General features: G+C 35.1%; 1 long non-coding RNA gene across 4 annotated transcripts; it reads right to left on the bottom strand.

The window, feature by feature from the left end:
- Nucleotides 1-3,686, bottom strand: LOC141706189 (uncharacterized). Of its 4 annotated transcripts, XR_012568700.1 has the most exons (8): nucleotides 3,515-3,686; nucleotides 3,292-3,418; nucleotides 2,109-2,190; nucleotides 1,056-1,120; nucleotides 801-878; nucleotides 572-610; nucleotides 426-497; nucleotides 1-230 (listed from the first exon to the last, which is right to left on the bottom strand). It is a non-coding gene; the product is annotated as an uncharacterized LOC141706189 (long non-coding RNA). The 4 variants fall into 4 exon arrangements; XR_012568698.1 differs by having other exon boundaries at nucleotides 801-1,686; XR_012568699.1 differs by having other exon boundaries at nucleotides 801-1,120.
- Between the last annotated feature and the right edge of the window lie 2,314 nt (nucleotides 3,687-6,000).

The following is a 6,000-nucleotide window of genomic DNA, read 5'->3' as shown; positions in this document are numbered from 1 at the left end:
AAAACTTAAAATTCTCATAGCTACCTCTATAATATCATTCATACATTGCCCAAACGAAATATTATCCATACATTGCTCAAACGAATGTATCTTGGTCACTGATTCTTCAGGTATCAATGCAGCTGAGCTGGGTCATTGAGTCCTAAAAATACGGGCATCTGCCTTCCCTAGAGTGTTATTTTTTTGGGCATGTCAAGGTCAAAAATCAATTCATCTAATGTTAATATCGCCTGCAGATATCAAACAAAGCAGCCAATTAAAAAACCCTTAAATTCTAGAATAAAGAAAAATTACAAATCTCACTCTCACTAAAAGTCTATTACATCGTATAAGAACTTTTTTTTTAAAACAGGGTGGAGTATGAGGTTTAAACATTACCTGTCCAAAATTAACAAGTAATATATAGTTATACTTGTAAAGAATACCTTCAGTAATGCTATGAAATCAAGATTTCGATGAAATGCAACAAGCATAAACTCGATGAGCCTCTTTTGAACCTACAAGTACAAACCTCAAGTTATAATCAAAATTCAACTTTTTTTTATATATATAGAAAAATTAAAATACACACAGTTGCATTCATCATCCCAGGAGAAGTCCAATGTCGTTCCTGAAACAGTCATTACATATACATTTTAAACTAGAGTTTCAATAAAGAAGGCACTGTATTATAATTTATAAGCTAACATATACTGCATTCCACTCAAAAGAGTCTTAAGTAGATAGATATAGTCGGTACATGCACAACAAATCCGCTAACTAGCTATCATAGTTTCAAGTTTTAAAACAAATATATATACCAGTGGCCCATGTCAAAAATTAAAATACACTCCATCCATCTCATAGAAGTAAAGCTGCTAATGATGTTCCTGAAACTTCTGCAGGAATAGCAGGCAACAACATATTATTACCATCAGAAAACCACATGGGATTCCTTACTAGAGACAACCAGGGGAGTCAAAAGATCACATAGTAGAATACGTTCCCAAGGAAACCCATTAAAAATACAGCAAAAGATTGATTTACTAAAATATTAAACCACATCCAAAAACAACCCTTGCTTATCATCTTGTGCTCTTACAGCTCCTAATAGACCAGCAATGGCAACTCCGGTTGTTCCCTATATTGCAAGCTAATATTAGGTTCGCTAAGATAACAAAAGAAGAGAACTAATCGACAACAATAAATTGATCTCATAAAGGAAACAAAAAATATTTCTTAAGAATGCAAGGTCAATTCATTAACATCCATGCTGGGAAATATTACAGCCGTCACTAGAATAAGTATAGAAGTGCATCTATACACTTCAAAGCAAATAAAGAAACCACGGAAAAAGTATAGGGTGAGCTTTTCTCCTATTGCCATACTTGGTCCAACAGGAGGGCAAGAGCTCCCCAGAATGTCAGACCAATCCTGAACACAAAGTAATTTTTTCATTACATCAGAATTCAATTGTTAAGGGCATGGTTATACCTATCTTCTGAGTCACCCATTCAAGTGGCGTCGCAGAATCAGATAACTAGAATAAATTAATCACCCTTAAGCTACAGAACATATATAAAGGTAGGAAGTCAGAACATACTAGAACATATAATGATTTACAGGGACATAATCATTAAACATTCTGTAGGTGTCTCTGTAACACTGCAATAGTTTGAAGGCCCGTTTGCTCTGAAAAACTTCGAACTGCATAAAATCAAGTCATTATGGTATTTATAAAATAGAGAAAGGGTAAATTTTTTGTACAGAGATAGATTATGTTGATTACTTGCACTTCACAAAATTTTAGATGAACATACCTTCCAGTTCACTCTTTTATTGCCCTATTCTTTTTCTTAAAAAATTTACAAAGTAACAGCCATGTTTGGGGAACAAAATTTGGGTGAGAATTTACTTCTGTTACAAAACATTATAATTTAACTCTTCTGACTAATCACAGTCATGACTAACACCAACTAATTAATTAATTAGTGAAAAATGTGCCATGATATAAACCCATAAATTTCACTTGAAATAAAGAATAAAAGGAAATATACACATTTCTCATGATTCATAATATGACACTATCTAATGATATAAGACAGTAAGTCTGAACATCAAATATCAACCTGCACAATTACGTGAGTCCAGCGAGTGAATACAACCTCCATGAATTCATCGATAACTTCAATATACTCTTCATCAATAAATCTAGACAGGAAATCAATTACCAGGCAATTAGCTTTGATACAGGCATAGATTCTTGGCAAAGGTCAATAACATCTGAACTACCAAGAGTAGTAGAGTGTTTTAATATGAGAGGAGCGATGGCATGTATATGGAGAGCACAATGTAAGTTCTTCTATGTTTAGGAGCATAAAATGAAATATTGCAAAAAGAAAAAACAAGTAGGTTCTTGGACCTAGAACTGTAGGTTTAATGAGAAATTTCTGGACTTTAAGATATTAATTAATACTGAAAATATCCAGTTTTTCTATTAGCTACTTGGATCAGAATTCCAAAAGTTTTATTACCTCATTAATCGGCATCAATATTCTAAAAGTATTGCACCTCAGATTAACAGCCCCAGAACCAAATTTAGATATAGTCTGATTCAGCTCTGCTAATGATATTAATTAAGCACCGTTAATCTCCAATTAACTTCCACAGAAACAAGTATAAAAGCGAGGATTATGAAACTGGAAGAATCTTCTACCCCCTGACAAAATATATGGTACAAGACTTTCTTTCCTATCAAAATGTTGTACTGGTAACAAGACTAACCAAGTGATAGTTTTTAGCTAGAAGATAATTATTCCATGAAAAACAAATTATTAATGTCGAAATAACTACAACGTACCTTTTGCCTAAATTCACATACCAATCGGTTACCACTCACCACAACAATTGCACTAATTAATAAGGGGCCCTAGCAAAAGCCCAGAGGCTTTTTCACTGAAGTTAATTAGCACCAAGAGGTCACACAAACTATTTCTACAATTACGAGTTCACACATTTAAACAACAGAAGCTATTTTAAACAAAAAATATTTCTCCGTTCTCAAATTTACCTCCATAACCTTCAGACTTTAAACTTTTAACCTTCAGTACAACCAATAATTATGTCAATCAATACCCAATACAAAAGTCAAATAATCAAATAAATTGAACATTAATCCAACTGAAAAATCAACAATTTACAATTCTACAATTAAAGAGCGTACAACTTAGCTTAATTAGAACCAATTAAAAATTAAAAAATTAGGGTTTAAAATTGAAACCCCCAATTCTAAAATTAGGGTTCAAAACTTACCAAATTCAAGCTTTAACTTCAACTTAGCTAATATCAAAAACGATACAAGAATCGCAACAGCAAATACAGATCCAGAGCCTTTTTTCCTCTATATTACTTTCTTATTCTCCATCAACGTTACGAAAACCTTGCAAAATCAAAAATATCGAAATCAAATACACGCACGCAAAAACATATAAACATTAATATAACATCAAGGGAGAGAGAGAGAGATTATAATTACAAAAGAGTAGAGATGGACAATATCGTTGCGATGTCTAATTGGGATACGCCGTCAAGAAAATCCAAATGAACATTGGAATGAAATTCCGGCGAGAGAAGTGAACGGACGGAATCGGATAAAAATTACGATGCATATTAGGGGATTGAAACTCGGTAGAGATTGGTGAAATTCAGAGAGATGAGAGAGTGAAGAGAGAGAGAGAGATAGCGTAATCGAGATTCTAGAGAAAAGAGGTCCTGTGGGTGTTCTTGAGAGAGGATAGAGTGAAGAGAGATATTTTTGAGTTTTTTATTTTTGTTTTTGGTTTTATATTTATATTTTTATTTTGTTATATTTTTAATTGAAAAGAGGGGGAAAATGTGTGTGAAAAAGAGGGGGGAGAATTTGGCTAAGGCAAAAAACAGAGGGGGGAAACATGGAGGGAATGAAATATTTGCTAAGGGGGGAAAACGGGGAAGGCGCACTGATTAATTTTTTTTAAAATAGACATATAACATCGGTTCAGCTAAAATACTGATGTTTATAAAACCAAAAGAAACCGGTTGCTCAAAACCGATGTCTAAAACACCTTTTACATCGGCGCCAAAAACAACCGATGTCCTTAAAGCGATGTCTATTCTACTTTTTCTAGTAGTGAATATCTTGTGTTTCTCGTTTTATCGCTCTAAACACTATTAATCTCAAGAACACGGAACCACTAACCGAGTACTAAATTTTATATCCGCAAAAGTTTTGAAAGAATTTTTTTAATTTAGTAATTCGGGACCTAACAAAACTTTTACTTAGTTGGTAAACCAATACTTCCTCTAAAGCACATGAGGTGTTATCGGTTCAATCATCCGAGAAAGGTGGGCACATACCCGTATAGTCCTCTCAGCTGCCTGTCTAAAGCTAGGTGTTTTCCCCTCTTCATCATTTTATCAGGGACGTGTGCGTGAAGTATTCTCTCGCCCCAATTCAAATTAATCCCAACAACTATCGCTGAATAATTGGATTGTACATCATTTATCATCAAGAATAATTTCCGATGATGACAACCAAGGTGTTGGGTTATTTTTTGCAACTCAAATGGGCCCCGAGACATGACTCTAGTTTCGTTTATTTGTCGGTCTGACCAGAGTATAATAAGAAAAATTTTGTGTGGGGGGCACCAAGTAATGCGAGCTCGTGGCAAGAACTATTTTTCTATTTTCGCGATGTTCCCCGAGCCCCCCTACTTTTATCTATCTTCATGTGGCCCCTACATGAACCGTTCTTCGTGGGGTCGCAAGAATAAATATTGACAAAATTATCCGTCTTCCCAAAGAATGAAGAAACCTGATGATTCTACTCTTTATAGAGAACCCCCTTGAATGTGGTTTTCTTTAGGCCAGTGTGAGAGCATCCCCAAGTAAGTCTCGAGCTTCTAAACCTCCACCTTCCGAGACTGGACCTTCCCAAGTTGTGGTGTCTAGGAAGGCTTCGCGAAAACAAAATGGTAAAGACCTTGTAGTTGGTATATATTTGTAAAGTATTTTTATGTATTCATCATTATATTTCTGTTCCACTCGCATATAGGTTAAACTTTTCTTTGCAAGTTTATGTTCATTTACCAACACATACTTTCATTTATGCATTTTGAAATTTGCGTTTCCTTGTCAGATATGTCCACTTCATCGTAAGCTCCCAGAACTATAACCCCTGGTAATATTGAGGATGATGTTATGATGATACCCTCACAGATCAATGCAAACAAAGGGATATTATCCTCAGGTCTAATCATATCCCTGATCCATCTCAGACCAAAGAGGTTGAATCTCAAGACAAAAGGGGCTGCCAAGAGGGCCCACATGTATCTGAAGCTGCAACTAAGAAGCAGAAAGTTGGGACTCCAACAATTTCTATTGTTCAACATGTGTATACTAGGATGGGTCATCAGAATGCCAACAAGGTTAAGGTACATGACTTGGTAAATATTGATGTTGATACATTCATTAATGTGATCACCAAACTGACTGTGGAGCTTTTTGTGAAACAAGATTCTCATGTAAAAAACTTGAAGAACTTGAGTCGCGGCAATAAGATTCTTAGTTTCAAGTTGATGACTATTGTGGCTAACATGGAGAAGATGTCCATGAGCCATAAGAAGAAGTTGAAGCAGGAGACGGCAAGTCTGGAAGGAGATTCGCGAGGAGAGGGAGAAAGGAAAGATAGCTAAGAAAGCTCATGATGATGCAATAGAAGAAACTCACTTGGAGAAGGAGCGCTTTGATAAAAAAATTATTAATCCACCAAGCTCGAGGCCTCAACTTTTGACAAAACAGAGCTTAAAATTGTACAACGAGTCATAGGCCAAAAGATGTTCATAAAATGTTTTCTACGCAAAGTTCCTTACTTTGACTGGTCAGCTTTTGGTCAACAACTCGTTCAGTATGCTGAAGATTTTAAAGTGAAAATGGTTGAAGAGGCCAATAAAAAGAAGGAAGAGAAGCAGACTAAGCTCTCAA

Source organism: Apium graveolens, chromosome 2 (assembly GCF_009905375.1).
Source record: "Apium graveolens cultivar Ventura chromosome 2, ASM990537v1, whole genome shotgun sequence".
NCBI classification, from domain to species: Eukaryota; Viridiplantae; Streptophyta; class Magnoliopsida; order Apiales; family Apiaceae; genus Apium; species Apium graveolens.
Note: the sequence above shows the minus strand (reverse complement) of the source record. Positions and strands in the feature narration are given on the sequence as shown.